General features: G+C 44.9%; 1 protein-coding gene across 5 annotated transcripts in view; it reads right to left on the reverse strand.

Annotated features, from left to right (window-relative positions):
• The window catches only part of GPR4 (G protein-coupled receptor 4), a 612,431-nt gene extending 595,061 nt beyond the window's left edge, over positions 1–17,370 (reverse strand). For 4 of the 5 annotated variants that reach the window (XM_085625561.1, XM_085625565.1, XM_085625563.1 and 1 more), the window contains exon 1: positions 17,194–17,328. The gene's annotated coding sequence lies outside the window, so the exon portion shown is untranslated. Of the gene's footprint in view, positions 1–17,193 lie in introns of all 5 variants that reach the window. The other variant, XM_085625564.1, reaches the window with a different exon arrangement.
• Between the last annotated feature and the right edge of the window lie 1,640 nt (positions 17,371–19,010).

The raw sequence follows: 19,010 nt of genomic DNA on the forward strand, positions 1-19,010 counted from the left end.
TGCTAGATATCAGCGGGTGAATGAAAGAATGAATGGGTAAATCTGCAGAAAAGAGGCAAAATAAGGAATTCACTAGTATTCAAAACCTTCTATAATATAAGCTTGGCATAACCAGAGAGGCGATTATCTGAGCTCTTCTACAATGAGAGTGCTGCCATTATTTGACGGTGCACTACATGGCGCCAAAGGGACAAGTGGATTTAGTTACAGGACAAGTAGATTTATGAAGCTACCTGTCCCATGGACAAGTAGATATTTTATTAAATTCCACACCCCTGCAGAATAAAGTCAGAACTAACGGAACGCTGTGGCACTCCCCTAAACTCCGCGAGCTTAAACAAAATTGTAAAAAATGTCAAAGAATATGGAGAAAGGGCTGTTCCTCAGTAATTAAATTGAAATACAGGGAGGCCATCAAAATATATAAAGCGGAAATTAAATCTGCACAAGCCACATATTATGAAGGAAAAATTAGCTTGGCATCTAACTCTCCACGCGAAATGTTTTGTATTGCAAAAAACCTTCTCAAACCATCCTCCCCTCCAGTTACCTCTGATGACACCTGCTCCTGCTGCAACAATCTTGCAGTTTTTTCACAATAAAATCCAAGACATTTACACTGCTTTTCCTCAAGCGCCTTGGTACAGCAATGTGTCACTTTTGGATTCTGCTCCTCTGATCAGCGAGCACCGCCTGGAGGAAATGGACCTCAAGTCGTTAGGAACGATCTTGGTTCTGGTAAAATCCAGCTCAGCCAGAGACCCTGCACCCCCTACTATTTTGAACCAAGTAGCTGGAACTGTCTCTCCAGTGATACTTGATCTGATCAACGCCTCTTATTGCCACTGGAGTAGTCCCCCTCCTTCGTGGAAGTGCGCTGTGGTGAAGGCGTTGCTAAAAAAGCAGAGTCTCAACACTGATTTCCTGGGGAATTATCGCCCTGTTTCACTCCTGCCAGGGATCAGTAAGATTGTTGAGAAACATGTTAATCTTGTCCTCTGTACATTTCTGAAATCTCACAATCTTCTTAACCCCTCACAGACCGGCGTTCAACCCCACCAGGGTACAGAAACGGCTCTCTTAGCAGTAGGCAAAGAGTCCAGAAAAATCCTGGATCAAGGAGGCACTGCGGCTATTATTCTTTGCGATCTCATGCCGTCTTTGACACTGTTAACCACCAAACCTTAGTCTGTAGACTTAGGGATTTGGGGGTGATGGGAGGGGCCACTGCGTGGTTGCAATCTTTCCTGGAAGACAGGTCTTTTCAGGTTTTTGAGGGAGATATCAGATCGAAACGGTTGCCTCTCAGCTGAGGTGTTCCACAGGGATCAGCTTTGAGCCAAACCCTTTTTAACGTATATATGAGCCATTGGCTGAGATAGTTCTCCTATTTGGTTGTAGGATTGTCACCTACACTGACAACACACAACTTGTTGTGGCCCTAAACCACGCCGACAACCTCTCTCCCGGCCTTGGCCCATGTTTGGAGAAGGTGGCCAAATGGATAGAGTTCTAATTTTTTTAATTAAATGGAGACAAGACGGAGTCGATGCTCCTTGGCAATTCACCTATTTGTAAGACAGGATTGCTGTGGCCAGCTTATCTTGGCTCCGCACCCGTCCCCAAACACCAGATTAAAAATCTGGGTTTTTGGCTTGAATGGGAGTTGAATTTCAAGCATCACGCTTTGAACTTAGCGTCCACCTGTTATGGAAACCTTAGGATGCTTCAAAAGGTTCTTCTTCTTCTACCTGTCCTTGCAAGGAGAATCATGATCCAGGCTCTAATTCTTTCTCGCCTGGAATATGGGAATGCTCTCTATTTAGGAGCTCCTCTTGCCACTATCACGAAGTTACATACTGTGCAAAACTGTGCAGCGAGTATGCTTCTGTGTATTCCCAGCCGCCAATCTGCTAAACTAGCACTCAATTCCCTTCACTGGCTTTCTATACAGGAGAGAATTACATTTAAGGCTCTCTGTATTGTTCACAAGTCATTAGCAGGGAAGGGTCCGCAAATTAATCGATCCATTGTCTTACCCTATTGTTCGAACAGGTGCTTGCGCTCGGACAATCTCTGTCTCTCAGTAGTTCCTAGAATAAATAAGGTGAGAAGCAGTGGCCGGCTTTTCTCCTATAATACTGCCAGGATGTGGAACACCCTCTCTCTCCACATGCGTTACAAGTCTAATCATTTGGCCTTTCGTAATATCCTCAAAACTTGGCTTTTCATTACTCTACCTTGCTAGCGCTGGTATTGTCTGTGCATAACTATTAGCGCTGGGCTGCCCTAGGGTAGCTACACGCTCAATAAATGCTTATAATAATAATAATAATAATAATAATAGTTAGGTGAGGATGGCAAGCCAAGAGAAGTGGATGGTGATGAATGATAGTAGAGCTGCCAAAATGCTTAGTTATGACAGGAACATGAAATATTTCCTACAATGAACAGTTCATAAATGTAGCAAATTATAACTGTACAGGCAGATTATCATTCTATGTTGCCAGCATTATTCCCATAGTTGGCCAGTAGTACTATGTGCACTTTGCAAAGAATCCACATTTTCCTTTTGTATTGCTGTCACAAACAGTTACTTATTATTGAAATGGATATAAAAGATGAAAAACTCAATCATTTTTTAAATAAACTTTCTTCATCCTCTAAACTAAGAAATTGTAGATCAAGTTTCACTTAACTTTGTTTGTGTAACCATGTGAACATCCCAAGTTGGTATACAAAATATGGTGAACTTTGTTCAAAGATTTCTAATGAATTCCCTGTGGGAAATGTAACATAATCATATATATTCACTGAAAAAACACAGAGGCTAAGTTCTAAGTTATAGTTGAGTATTTTGGAAAACCTTAAAAATTCACTGAAAACACAATAGTTAAAAGGGACATTATGGGTTAGGTAAAAAGGTAAAGTAAAACATAAGGTTTTAAACCAACAAAACAACTGAAATTCACCAGCTAGGTGCCTCAAGTAACTGTAACTAGTGCACAAAATTTACTAGAACTTGTGCCCCCGCCATGCACAGTGTTTTCATCAATTATGCAATTTCACATGTTACAGTAATGTTATCAAGGTGGTCATTGAACATGCCATGAGCATGGTAATGTGGGAGGAAATTAGCAGTGCATAGGAGGGAGTTATAGTTACTTTTGTGCACGAGTTACAGTTACTTTAGATAACTATAACTGATGAATTTAAGTAGTTTTGTTCATTTAAAACAGTATGCTACAACTAACTATATCGTCCCTTTAACATTTTGTCAGTACATTTCTACGTTTTTTAAATACCTACCTATAAGTCACTTTAACTTTGTTTTTTTTCCAGTGAATTTCTATAGTTTTTTTTAACGTAAAGTAAGATGTCCATCACTAAGCGCCAGGTTGAGAGCAAGACCTGGCCTGCAGCCTTGCCCTGCACCCAACCACACCATGGGCTTCAAACCCCATGCCTTTGTCCGTGCTCAGTGAGGGGTTGGGCAAAGTGCAGCCAGGCCCTGCACCCAGCTCTCCCGTCGGCTATATCATATAACAATATAAAAGGTGTAATTTTACGTATGACAGATCTACTGGCTTCGTTAAAAACTCAAAAAACTATATATTAGTGACAGGGACTATTGGTTTTATCAAGGGGGTCGTCAGATTAATATATTTAAAGAAAACCTATTGGCTTTGTCAAAAAATCACTAATAACCATAGTCAAGTGTATATTTCATAAATTCACATATTGCAATGCTTAATAATAGTGATTGTAACAAAATATTTTCAATAAAGCTGTTTAAAAATACATTAATGTGTGTTTGAGTTTTAAAAAACGTTTTCAGGCCACAAAGTGCAACCACAAAACCACAAAACCAACTACTAGAGGTCTCTGCACTTCAGCTGAGAAGCATACAGCTACAGCTTGAATTGCTGTGAAAAAATATGGTATGCTCTCTTGGGTCCATGGATTCAATGACCCAGGAGATTTACTGTGTTTTGTTTTTGATTTTGTTGGAGGGCCATTGCACTCCCTGCAGCCCCCCCGCACCATAAAAATAAGCATTTACAATACAATTTGCAATACATTTGCAATACAGACCTTATATGTATTTAGCTATGTAGCACATTAGCCTGGGTGCTGAAACATCTACTGTTCTTTAACATGGAGGGAAAGTAAGACCCTAACTGTGTGACATGCCAGATATGGGAACACATGGAAAGAAATATTGGTTTCAGCTGGAAATGGTATAATCCAAAGCCACGATGAAAAAAATATTATTGTCTACTCGTGTAACACAATTTCTATGGACTGGAAACGAGAGAATGCTAATGTGATTCTGGTATTTTACTGACCTCTACTGGTCGTTTTCTATCAATACAGTTATTTGACTCCATCCCCTTGCCTTTCAAGAAGGAATGGATAAAGAAGCTACAAAGTGGGGGATGCTAGATGGCGCACGAGCGGAATGGTTGCACTTGAGTGAGGCTCCCGCAGGCTGGTCTGAAAATCCAACACTTATCCTACTTCACTCGGTGTAAAAAGCTCCCAACAGAGTGTGAAATGTCCCCGCTGTATTGCCGACACTAGCGGTGTGTGAGGCCAGCTGAGTTGCGGGACTATCTGCCAGTATACGGACGCTGATCGGGTGATCTTCTGGTGTGGAGCTGTGAGGCGGCGGAGCGGCGTACGGGAGAGGCGTGGTCCCCACGAGGCAGAAAGGCCGGAAAGCCCGAGCGGCGCTGCCAGCGGATCGCTGCCCTGACATCCCTGAAAGTTATCGGAGAGTGCTCAGGCATTACAGAGCACGAACGAATAAGGTAAGCGGCCTGAAAACGGCAGCTGCGGAGGCGAGAAGCAAGGATGCTGTGCGGAGACACCGGGAGGCCGCAACGTTTACGGGAAACAGTTGAAGCACGGCCGATCTTGGGCCAGCTGCACTGCGATATAAAGCAGCACCCGAAGGAATGGAGGTAGGAACACGAGCAGCGCCTGCAGACCAAGACGCATTGATACCTGTAAGAGCAGCTGGGGGCACATATTTCCGGCTGGTTGATTGCGGACGAGACAGATGTAATAGAGGCGCGGGGCCTAAATCACTGCCCGGAGGTCTGCAGGCGCGGGTCCATAGGTGCTCCCGGGTTGGATGGCACACCATCTCGGCAGTAGATTTCCCCTGAACAAATGCAGCGGGAGCGAGGGGGCCCTATTATGCAGCACAGTGACCAGTAAACGTCGGAGTGAGCATGGTTGAGGGCTGGTCTTCCTACGCGAGCCTAGAGGAGAAGAGCAGAAAGTCTTCACACTTGCAGGAGTGCTTGGGCGAATGAAAAAGATATGCACATGTGCTCATAACCTAACCACTGGATACACAAGAGAATAGCTGGTGAAAGAAGGATATACCGTGCAGGGGAATTACAAGGGAACTCGCCGCCGATTGTCATTGCGAGATAAGTGAGCACAAACAGAGCCTATAACATAATCAATATTCATTGTGCATGAGACACGCTGGTGCATGAACGCCTGCGGGGCCAAGTGTGGAGAGTCCCTGTTGACAGAGGAGATGATGCCATAGAGAGCTGAAGTACTAAATTGCTGCATGCTTTTACACTGCCCGACTAGAGACTGGTAATACAGCTGAAGAATAATACTGGTGCGCACATTCAAACTACTAAGCAAAGGCCGCTGGAAACACAATTAGGGGCAAGATGGGGAAGACAGACACTCGTCAACCACGGCTAAAGTTCGATGCCAAGAAAACAGCACAGCCACAACAAGCAGAGCTAGACTTGGGAGCAGAGTTGGCACAGGCAACACAGGAATCTACGACAGGAGAAGATCTGAAAGCACTCCTGCTGGAGATGAGACAGGGGTTTACGGACATCGGAGGCAAAATGGACACGATGGCGACGCAGATGGATGCACTAGCCCGTACCCTGGAAGGTCACGAGACACGGTTAAAAGAAGCTGAGCAGCGTATATCTAATGTTGAAGACACTACGGAGCAAGTACAAAAGAAGACGGCGCAGCTTGATAAATTGCTTAAAATCATCGCAGCCAAAAACGAGGACATAGAAGCGCGCCGTCGCAGAAACAACATACAAGTTTTGGGAATACCAGAGAGTACCAACACGGGGAAAAATGGAGGAGTATATTGAAAAGCTCTCTGAAGGCTGTGGTGCGCATAGAATTACTCTCCCCTCACTTCATAGTGGAACGAGCTCATCGCTCCCTTGGGCCGAAACCACCTCCTGGGTGTACCCCCAGACCCATAATCGCCCGCTTGTTGAATTACAGGGACAGAGACGTTGCGTTACGAGTTGCCAGAGAGAAAAGAGACTTGAATTACGAGGGAATACCTTTTGCAATGTTTCCAGATTTCACACTACATATGCAGGAGGAACGTCGTAAATTTCCGGCTTGTCTTCGAGTTACACATCAGGGAACACAAACGTTTTATACCAAGCCACAGCAGGTGGACGAGTTCCTACAGAATCTGCGCAGACAGACAAGTCCGACATCACGACAGGAGGACTCGCAGCGATCTCCCTCACCAGATATGGATTGATAGCAATGCAATGGCTGGCAATGGGCAGGAGCACTGTTATACAAGGGAGCGTGTGACCTTGCCCACATTCACTGTGGGGGATCATGAAAGCGGAGACGAACATCACTATAACAGGGGAGTGAGATACACTCAGGGTAAGAAATGCAGAGTGAAGAGTATTAAGTACTGACACAGACGGCCACCCTTGAACACTGTCCAGGAACTAGAGAGAAAGAAGGATGCACCTGGATAGTCTAGAGGAATTTGTGAGCCACCCAAAGGCAATACCCCATCGGGGAATACCCCATCACAGTTTTTTGCTCCATAGACTTCCCTATAACTGCTTCTCGAGTTTGATAAGGGGAGAAGCTGGACTAACACTCAAAACAGGGAAGGTTAATGGGCATTGGGGAGGGTGGGGGGGTCGTACACTTCTGGCATGATTGGGATGCTTCAGTGGGTGGGGGAGGGGGAGGAGTGGGAATATCAAAGAAGTTATGAAGTGTGGACGCAGGTGGTTTTATGCAAAGCAAGAGGTTTCCAAAGAATGCATAGCTCAGAAAGTACATGCTTGAGGAACACGACCCAATTGGGATTAATTGGCGGCAATGGCACAGGGGGATAACACTACATTGAGAGTACTGACTTGAATGTCAGGGGACTGGGATATGCGAGAAAACAGAGGCAGGTGTTAGCTTATTTGGATAGGCAACAAATAAATGTGGCAATGTTGCAATAAACCCCTATAGATCCGAGGGCCAGTGGTCGCTTTGCGAGCAGATGGGCAGGATGTCGTCTCGTCATATTCCTCGTATGCTCTGGGTGTAGCGATACTATTTAAAAAACACGTCCGATTTGAACAGATGGGAGTGATAGAGGATTCACAAGGCAGGTACATTATTGTATGGGGAAGACTGGGAAAGGATTCTATCACGATTATAAACTGCTATGGCTCCAATACGGATAGCCCAATGTTCTTTAACGACCTGTGGAGTAAAATATTGACAATTGGTTCCACTCACATAATATGGGGGAGGGGATTTTAATGTTGCACTTCAGCCCCACCTGTATAGATCGAACTCGGCACCTCACCACTATAACAAGGCGCAGGAGGCGCTGCAAGGCATCATTGAGGAAGGTAGTCTGATAGACAGCGGGAGGCACATGCACCCACAGGCGCGGGAGGGCACGCACTTTACCTCACATAGGGGGACATGGGCAAGGATTGATTATTGCTTGCTGTCGAGAGGGCTAGGATCGGTCATACGTAGTGTAATACACTTGGCCAGAACCTTCTCGGATCATTGCCCAGTAAAGATAACACTATCCATGCCGGGATATGATAGTCCTAGGCCGAGCTGGAGGCTGCAACCCACGGCCTTATTGGACATGGTCTTCCACGCTGAGCTGGGGGAGGAGATCCAATATTTCTTCATTAGGAACAGGGGATCGGTTGACAGGGTAGAAGTGATATTGGAAGCTTTTAAAGTGACTATAAGAGGCTTCTGCCTCTCAAAGAGCTTTGGTGTGCTACGGGACTTGCAGCGAACATTACAAAGTCTGGAGCAGGAATTGAAGGATTTAGAAAGAAAGTCAGATGGAGAGGGGAGTGACTGGGAAAATACTTTCGTGAGAAATTAACAGAATATGAGGAAGCGGCGCAACGAGAAGTGAAACATAGAGGGCGTTATTGGGTAGCCCATAAATATGGATAAGGGGAGAGGCCAGGGAAGGCATTGGCATAAATAACACGACATCCTCGCTTTGCCATGCGCATATTGGAAATACAGGGTCCTGGCGAAACACCACGGCGAGACTCATTAGATATATTAGAAACATTTTGAGCTCACTATAGGGAGCTCTACACATCTTAAAGACATGGATCACTTGATCTAGATGACTTTTTGGGGGAGGTGGCACTTGGATGGCTCAGTGATACGCAGCGGAAATTTCTGTGCCTTCCGTTTCAGCTTGATGAAATAAGGGAAGCAATAATGCAGTTAAAAAATGGTAAAACGCCGGGGTCGGACGGATTACCGGCTGAATTTTATAAAAAAGTTATATAGATATCATGGCGCCAGTGCTAAAAGAGGTTTATGAGGAATCCCTGCAGGTAGGGATACTGCCCCCCTCGATGAGAGAAGCTATAGTCACTTCTCTGCTGAAACCAGGGAAGCCCCCTGAATCGTGTGACTCATATTGACCATTGTCACTGATAAACTGTGATACAAAGATATTGGCAAAAGTGTTGGCAAATTGCTTGTCCCTTCTTATGGATTAGCTAATACTCCCAGACCAATCAGGATTTGTGCCGGACAGAGCGACATCCCATAACCTCCAGACCCTGTTCTCGCTGATCCAGGCGGTGGCACCTGAATTCCCATTTGCTGCGGTGTTTTTAGATGCCACCAAGGCGTTTGACTCAGTGGAATGGGATTATTTATTTGGGGTGCTACAGAGGATTGGGTTCCCACGATTGTACTTATTGTGGCTCCAACTGTTGTATGATCAACCCTTGGCTAGAATATTGGTTAACGGGCACTTATCCCAACAGCTCCTAATATCCAGAGGTACCCGTCAGGGGTGTCCACTGTCCCCGCATTTATTTGCCATCGTGGTGGAACCATTGGCCTCCAAACTACAGCAAGTTCACCGTGATAAAGCGTTCCGCTGCTGCCTCAGGCAATTATTGATATCACTCTATGCGGATGACATAACGCTATATGTAAGAGATCCGCAGGACAACATAAATCCCCTATTACGAGAATTTATACGATTTGACAGACTATCAGGAGTAGGTATTAACTGGGGGAAATCCCAGGTGTTTCCTCTTACGGAAGCAGTAACCCCGTTCCCTCTTGACTTTCCGTTAGAGTGGTGCCATGACGATTTAAAGTATCTAGGGGTGCAGATAACCAGAGACAGGGAGGAGACCATAAGAGCTAATTATGACCCAGCTATGGCGCGCTTAACTACAAACGTCACACACTGGATTTCACTACCCCTCTCGTTGACAGGACGGGCGTCCATCATAAAAATGATAATACTCCCGCAATTCCTTTACTTATTTGTCAATATTCCCTACCATCCTGGGAAACATTTCTTCAATACCTTACGCTCTGAACTTATCAGACTGCTTTGAGGAGGGAAGCAACCGCGACTGAGATGGTCAATATTGACCAGGCCATATGATCAAGGAGAGCTTGATATTCCTGACTTTGAAATATACTTTTTAAGCGCCCAGGCACATTATGCCTACTACTGGGTATACCCCCCTCGCTCTATGCCCCAGGTGGCGGTGGAGGACTGGCTTGCAGAGCCAATACCGCTTAATGGCCTTATACATGGGCCGGCGCGTGCGGAGCCACCTACCACAATAATTGGCACGGTTGATGCCTGGCGCCAGATAACAGTACTCCTAGGCATGCCTTTCCTTTATTCCCCCTAGATTACCACTGACTTATCACCCCAGCCTCTCCCTGTTGCAGGAAAAGGGATTCCTTGATCTATGCAAAAGGGCTCATATAAGTACATGGGGAGACTTATTTCATGATGGAAAACTGCGCACGCTCGAACACTTTATGCAGGATATGAGATATACGCCTTTAGATATGTTTCTATATGTGCGGCTGCGGCAAGGAATGCGGTCGCTCCTCCCCGACTTTCCGCAGGAACCGGAATGTCTGAAACTGTTACACCAGATGTTGGGGTCCCAAGATGGAAAGCATCTTGTGTCTGGTTTGTACAATGCAATACACATGCATGGAGGGAGACTTGTTAGTCTAGCCAGACAGCACTGGGAAGAGGATATGGGGCGAGACATCTCGGATGAACAGTGGCATTAGTGTTGCCTCCAAACAGCGCAGATTTCGGCTAGTTGCAAGTTGCGGGTGATACACTATAAATATCTGCATCGACTATACTATACGCCAGTGAAGAAACTCAGATTTAAATTAACGGATAATGACCGATGTGAAAGATGTAGGCAATCGGGGGCGGGATTTATGCATTTAGCATGGGACTGTATGAAAATACAGGAGTACTGGGAACAGGTGTTTACAGCGATGGAGAAAATGATTGATAGTGTGCTAGTCATAGATCCACTTCTTGCGTTATTAGGATATATGGAACAGATGCCTAAAAAGTATAGGAAATTTGTAGCTATATCGTTTTTATTAGCAAAACGGAGGGTGGCCTGTAGGTGGGGGAGGGGCCGTGCTCTGAAGTGTGCTGGTCAGAGATCCACTCCTTGCGTTATTAGGATATATGGAACAGATGCCTAAAAAGTATAGGAAATTTGTAGCTATATCGTTTTTATTAGCAAAACGGAGGGTGGCCTGTAGGTGGGGGAGGGGCCGTGCTCTGAAGTTTAAGGAGTGGCTTGCTGATTTGATGTATTGTCAAGAGCAGACCACCACATATACTGAACTACTGCCTCTAAGCCCAAGGACATCTGGGGACCGTTGCAAAGATATCTCCTAACCCATGATAATGAGAATACTCATACCCCACAGATAGTGCCATAAAGAGAGTGGTGAGAAGTCATTAAATGTATGCGATACTCCAAGCTGGTACAAATGTGAGATTGAGGTAATATCACTAATAATCTTGTGTCATTGCTATTTATTGACTTATGTTCATTCAAATTAATTATTGGAAGTAATAAGGTGCATTGGAAACTGAATATCAATGTGGGATACCCACTTGCTGTACCTGGTGTGACTCTGCTTTGTTATGTATTGATAAAATCACAAATAAATGTAAAAAAAAAAAAAAAATTAAAAAAAGGAAGAAGAAGAAGCTACAAAGTGGGCTCTGTACTTTTATCTAGGCAAGTAAAGGACCAAGAATAGCTTGGAAAAAGCTGAGAAGGAGGGTTGAGAAAGGGGGCTTAGCCCTGCCGGACTTACTTTTCTGCTCTTGGGCTTTTCCTTTAAAAAATGGGAAGTGCCTTTTTAACACACCTAGTCAAACTTTGACAGGGGGCTTGTGGTTGACAATTTCAAGTCTGGAACCAGGAGGCAAAGAGGGGTTTCTCTTCAAATATGCTGACCCAAAATTTTTCAAAAAGGCCAGGCTAAGGATACGGAGTGGCCTTGCAGAGACATGGTACAAGGTCAGAAAAATTCGAAAAATTCCATACTACAGTTATTTGGCCCCTATCTGGGATGGACCCGGTTCCCCGGAATGGACAAAAGATACTATAGCTAAACCGCTGTTAGAGGGGGGCCTCATACGTTGGGAACAGTTAAAAGTAGATGGCAAGCTTATTTCTTGGGAAGAATGTAGCCAAGAAGCAAACTTCCGCTTATCTAGATTTAAATACCTTCAAATGTGCAGTTGGTTTCAAGACCCAGAAATAAAGATAGGTGAACAGAACAACTTGGAAACACGACTAAAACAAGAGTCAAGCCATAAGAAGGAGTTAGTGACCACCTACTGGTTAATGGTTGATATCGAAGATGGAGATTTTACGCTGCATACAGAATTATGGGGGAAATACTTGCCGGAACCATCGCTGGAAAATGACTGTCAAGTATCTATGTCTATGCTATTTAAAACAGTTAAGCCTGCATACCTGAGGAGAAATCATCTCTTTTCTATTCACAGAGCGTATTGGTCTCCTCTGAAATTGTCAAAGTTTGGGAGAGGAGGTGAAGTCCCCTGTCCGAAGTGTGGTAATATGAGGATGATGTCCACATGTTTGTTGAATGCCCGGAATTGCAATATTTCTGGAGTGAAGTATGTAAGGCACTGTCTGAAATGTTGGAGCTTAATGTTAAGGTAAGCGTTATGCTTGTTATCTTTGGACAGATGGAACCAGAAGTTATAACTACTAAAAATCAGGCAAGGCTTATTTTGTATGCTGTATTATTGGCATGGAGGGAGATATGTAAATTGTGGGTGGCTGCCCTCCCCCCTAGCCTGGATAACTGGATTGTGTTCCATTAAACATATAGCTACTTTAGACAGGAAGAGCTCTAGAAATGTCAAGTTTTGGCTCCCTTTTTTCGAATGGTGTGATGTTTTAAATACCAACAGGAGTGGTTTAATGGTCCTATGATTAAGCCTTCTCAGCCTCATCAGGTTTTGGGATTAGGTTCTTGTTGTCTAGTCCCCCAGCTGGATAGTGAGAGGGTTGAGAGAGACAAAAAAAAAATATATAGGGTATACGGAGATCATGCCCAAGGGTCACACAGAATTACGATCTCCGTTTGTTTCCCTAGCCTACCCGACCTGCTAAAAAGCACATGAGCTCAGGTTTCGATTGCCCATTAACATGTGGAAGTGGAAGACCATCATTGTTTTTTCTTTCCATTAAAGAGACTAATGAGGACAAAAAAAAAACACAGTTAAATGGAGGCAGTTGAACAAGTAGAAAGCAACTCTGGTATTTTACTGACCTCTACTGGTCGTTTTCTATCAGGACAGATAAATAGAGGCAATTGGACAGAAAAAAAAAGTCCCTAAGAGGAAGCAGACAAGTCCTAGGGCTGATCTCCAGAGCCCACAAAGTACATACACATATAAGTATATACTAAAGTATATACAAGAGGTCTCGAATCCTCGACCTAAAAATGGTGGTGCACCTACCCCTTCTAGAGACACCACCACCAACAAAATAAATAATTAAAAAATGGCCTTGGCCATCATAGGGCACTCCTTGCTGGAGCAGTGAATTATAAATGAGAAGCTTCTGCTGCGGCACCCACATATTTCATTTTCTTTGGGGGCCACAGGTGGAGCCCCAGTGCTCCAGTGACCCCAGCCAGCTCCATAGCCACCACACATTGTGAATGCCAGCATAAGCCGTCATTTTTTATTAAGTGGGTACCCCGGTACCCCCCAGGGCACCCACAGCTCAATATCTGTTCGGGCCCACAGGGGACTCCCAGGGTCCCCACACCCCCAGCCAGCTCCCTTTCTGGGAGCTGACCACTTCAATTTTTGGTCGGTGCCCATCAAGGGGACCCACAATCCTTGACCTGTTGGGGGCTGCGGGGAGGGGCACATTGCCATCTCAGCCAGCAATATACTAGGTACTGGTGAGACACAGCACCATTCTTTTGCTCCTATCCGAGCAGGTGCAGAATATTTTGACTACTCCCGCTGGGAGGGAGCAAAATTCCGCTTTCTGCCTCGGAGAGTGTGGGCAGGGTACACCCACACTCTCCCAGGCAGAAAACAGCAGTGTCCCTGGGAATGGGGTCCCCAGGACACTACAAAGGTCTGACAACAGGGAATAGGTCCCCAGGGGCAATGATCGGCTCAGGGAGGGGAGCCCTATGCACACTTACCCCCTATTTGATTTTTAGGGCTCCAGGGGATGGAGTTCCCGTGGCCCTTTTAATGCTCGGGGAGGGGGGTGCAGGCCCCTGTCCATTAAATATCAATTATCAGCTATGTGCGACGGTGTCCTCGGGGCCTATGAAAAGCAAGGAAAATTGGGCTGAATGCCCTACCTTCCCGTATTACTATTTGTGGCCCCAGGCGATGGGGTCGCCAGGGTCTCACAAAGGCTCAGAGACGGGTGGTTGCATATTTCACCCATATTAAAATAATGCGCCACCACCCACACCTTGGACCACGCCTCGGGGATATATTAATAAACAACGGGAGACCATCATTTTTTTTAATCTGAGCCACAGCCCTACCCTGCCCTGTTATATCTTTTTTTGCATTTATTTACAGGACAGGGGACTCGGTCACCGAATCCTAAGATGGCTGCGGCCACATCTTTCTTGATCCTCCGCGGCGTGAAATATACAACGTTTTTGAGCGCTAATTTCTCCAAATCTACTCAACTGATTTACGCCAAATCACAAAAGACGCACTTTCTGGATCAATATCTTTCTTTCTACCCTTCAGTGGCTTTGACCAGTTCGGTCTTATTGCATGGGCACGCTGGGCTGTTGCCTGGGGACCCCACGAGCATAAAGGCAACATGCAGACCAGAATTTAACACTAATTTTCCCTTAAACTTTTTTATTCCTGTGAGTGGTTGTGAAGGCAGGGCCCAGTGCACTGCTTTGCCTGGGGGCCTTAATGCTGTGAAAACCGCCCTGGCTTTGGCTGTAGCTCTGTCTAATTTTCCTTCAGAAAATTGAATGGGGAAAATGCATTTGGGATCCTCCTTTTTATTAGCCACTGCTTGACAGATCACTCTGAAACTTTTCCGGGAATGAGCGGAGATGGATGAGACTTTTTTTCTGGAAAGTTTTGTGAAGCTTTGTCAAACTGCATTGGCAATATGTTAAGCTGCCAACGATATTTGTCCACTTAAAAGCAGTAAAAAAAAGGGACCATGGGGGCAGCAGGAACATTTATGCTGCCACATTCCACTGCACTCCAGCTACATACATTTCAATATTCTGACAAGCAACTTACCTCCCCTTCACCACACATAAATTTCTATGCAGGAATTTTTGCAGCAGGAAAAGGGAAGTATGTAGCCCGTTGGATGGCGGATAGTGTGTTAAAAATGATACAACTGAACAAGTGAGCATCTAAAATATCAGCATCCGAAATGTTTTGTTGTTTTTGGCTGTTCCACATTCATGGCAGGCTCACAGTGCCAGCAATTGCACTTCAGAGTGAATTGCAGGGAACTGAGATGGGAATTTCAAACTTTAGGCCAAAATAGCCAAGTTGGAAAAATTCTCCAATGCAGCTGAATGGGGGAATTTTTCCAACTCAGCTACTGTGGTCTTAAGTTTGAAATTCCCATCTCTTTATGGAGTAGACCCTATAATCTGCACTATGACAAGTAGGCGGAGTAAATTTATGCTAATTATGTAGAGTGGGTGGAGCTTTGGGGTAGTGGATGTGATACGTTTTCAAGTAAGAAGAAGATAGCTGTGCTGCGAAGTGTCACTGGAATTTTTTTCAAATGTTGCCTAATATGTACTGGAGCAGAGAATGTTCTGCAATAAAGCAAAATCTTCAAGTTTTTTATTTCTCCAAGCCCAATTCCTGTGGTAGGTCTTTTTGTAGCGCTTTTACCTGTCTTATGGGGATTTCAGCTCTACTAAAGGAGTGAATTAGAACAGCCTTTCATAAACCAGCACATTTTTTACACTGCACTCACAGCGATCACAATGCACTCACACCATTCACCCGGTCACCCTGCACTCACAGTGATCACTCTGCACTCACAATGCACATGCGCTGTTAACTCTGTACCTCACCCTGCAGTCACACGAGCACACTACTCACCTTGCACTCATGTGACTCTTCACTCACCTGCCCCCCTCACTGACCATGCATTCACAGGGCCGGTTATAGGATTTTTAGGGCCCTGGGCCGAAAGGGAATGTGCGAGGCCCCTCGTAATTTCTATACGTGACATATTCAGGGCTCCAGAAGCTGCTTTGTTCAGACTTCTCCTGGACCGCAGCTCCTCGTCTCAGCCACCTACAAGCACCTCTTTTACAGCTCAATTCAGGCTGAAGGTGTGAGAATTGCTTGGGGGCTGAGAGTTTAACCAGTGGGGTGCTAAAAGTGCTGACAATGGGCCTCACACAGTGTCTCTGCATGGACAAACATGCAAAATGTATCCCCTTGCAACTGGGACACCATCCCCAAGAGGCCCAGGGAGGGCGGGAGGGCCCCCTCCCTCTCACGGGCCCAATTGCAAAGAGACTCCTTTTTGTCTCTTGAATCGGCAGGAGTACAAGAGGGCTGGTGGTGTGTTTAACTGATGCGGGGCCCCATGCCGGTGGGCTGAGTGCAAGGCCCTGGGCAGCTGCCCACACTGCCCATGCCTAGCACCGGCCCTGCAGTCACTCCTCTTACCCTACTCTCAGACTGTCAGCTCGCTCACCGTGCACTCACATTGGCATTCCTGCCACCTACACAGCGCAGAGGGTTAATGTGCCTGCTACAAAGAACGTGTAGCATGCAGATCACAGAACTGAGTGGGAGTAAACTATGAGTAGCACTATAAAAAAATGAAACGTTTGTCAGAAAGGTGCTATAGAGAGACCAGGTGCTTTGTTGGTGAATAGTACTGAGGTAGGGTGACCATAATTTTAAATCCAAAAACTGGGACATTTCACAAAAACAGAAGGACTACAATTTTACTTCAAGTAAGTGCACAGATGACAGCGCTCCTCAGCAGAGCATTCCAGAGCAGGCAGGAAGAACATACATAAAATACATTTTTTAAACCCAGTAAGCTTGCCGTTTAATTAAATTGCCTTCCTGAAAAAACTGCTAACTATCCCTGCATTGTAAAACATAAAAAATCACCTCCCTCCGTTTTCAGCCGACCCTCTAAAAACCGGGACATGAGCTAATTTTCCGGGACGCCTGGACCCCCTTACTATATGGAGGGAATTCATGGAGAACGAGCAGATGGGGGAGGGGTCGCCAAAAAAGGACTGTTGCACCGTGTGCGCCCATTGCTAGCGCCAACCCTGGCTAGGAGTGCTAGCATCACCCTCCCCCCACCATGCCAAACCTTCGGGTCTAGTTGCGCCCCTGCCGAGCAGTAACACAACCTGTATTTATCTCCATCCCCGTACTATGCTAGAGCGGAGCTTAAAGTTTAAATCTGGGACGGGCCACACACGGCGTGTACTTGAAAGTGACCTTGTAGGGACTGGTGGGGGCGGGGTATTTTCCAGCCCTGCCGGTGTTCCTGCACTTACCCTCCATGTGCCTTGTCCCTTTGGATGATTTCTTTCACCACGGGAGTGTGGTAGCACTGAAACTGGGAGTGAGACCAGGTCTTCCAGCGGTCCTTTCCGTCCGTGGTGTCCAAGTACTGAGCTTCCTTCCCGTATGCTGTTAGGGGTGGGGCTTAGTGTTTAAATCTGCGTGTCGATTTTGCGCAAAGTTTCCTATTCCAGGGTATTGTTTATCGTTTGTAACTCCGCTGTGAGATAAGATCAGCGCTTCTGCTAGGCCCGAGGAGGAGTTTGTGTTGGAAAATAGCCGAAGGGCAGGGAATACACGAATTATTTGGGAAAACCGCACAGCGGACTAGGCTGGCCGAACGCCAGACCAAGGGCATATCATACTTCCACACTAAACTAATCCGAAGCTGTTTTGATGTTTCCATCATGAAAAGTCAGACTAGGGGTAACGAAAAGCCTCCAGTCAGGGAACAATTAAAAAAAATGTTTTTGACATCGGATTTTCACTTAATAAAATGCCAGCCGTGTTACGGATGAGGTTATTGGAGGAGGCTAATGTCCAATTTTTTTTTCTACTTACAATTCCATTATTGAGAAGTTTTGAGATTTATGTCTCCGGTAAGTCGTTGTGCAGCCGTGCCCTGACTGACCGAATTGCATATGAAAAACTGGTATCCTTATTTTCCAATCACGCAGCTGTCATACTAATCTAGAGTGTGTTTGAAGGTTAGGCCTGTCCATGGTTAATCCGGACTGCCCTTGGGGACAGGAGCTCCCTGGACGGTATTTTTTTTTTTTATTGAGATCAATTCAAATTTATAAAAATGCATCTATATATCACAGTATCAGTAACAAGTAATGCACTTCCGAACAATAAATGCACCATACATATTCTGAAGTGAAAAAAAGAAAAAAGAATACGTGATCCGAATAAAAGCCTAAATAACTTTGAGCTAAAAATCGCAAGAGACCCGATACATCACCAGCTTTTCATTTTAAGAACAATGAAAGTACCATAGTGCATTAAAGTGCGAATCGAAATGGAGACTACAAATATATCAGCAAAAAGAGCTTCTGGTAGTTAGTATATCATCCCCAAGAACCAAATACAGTACCAACTTTCTTAAAACATTTTTTTTAGTGACTAAAATGTCTTATAGTGCATTAAAGTGGAATAAAGTATACAAATATAACAACGTAAGAAGCTTCTAATAATATTAAATCGTATTAACAGAACATTGACATTTTTAAGCTCTCTTTAGTATTTAGTCGAAATATGACTCCCAAATTAAATATTCGATGATCTTTATTCTCGGTCATTTAGACCATCAAAGATAAAAATACATAACATTATTTAAAATTTTAAATTACAATGTTTTTAAAAAAAAAAATTTAAATTACACACGAGCTTAAGAATTGCATGGTTCAGACATTAACATCCATAATAAAGGTAAACCAATATCTTGAGACTTTATACAATATCCCCCTCCTTCAGAACACGCGATCGTATGTGCCACATAGCCATTAAATACTTCGCTACAGCAAAGACAATCGGGGTTGACAAATCAGTTTTGAGGATTCTAAAGGCGGGGAGATATTTCCTAAAGCCCATGTTTTTAAGAATAGGCAGGAGCCAATACCTCCTCGCTCTTTGGTAAGCTTTGCAGAAAAAGAGCACATGTAGGTCACTCTCATAAGGATGAGTGCATGCTGGACACTGCTCTACTGCTGATGGATTGGACCAAGAGCTAGTGAAGGCCCTCAATGGCAAGGAGCCATATCTCCAATGAAGATATAGTTTTCTTGCCAGCACAGGACTCATGCCATCT

The sequence above is a fragment of the Triturus cristatus genome, chromosome 9 (genome assembly GCF_964204655.1).
Source record: "Triturus cristatus chromosome 9, aTriCri1.1, whole genome shotgun sequence".
NCBI classification, from domain to species: domain Eukaryota; kingdom Metazoa; phylum Chordata; class Amphibia; order Caudata; family Salamandridae; genus Triturus; species Triturus cristatus.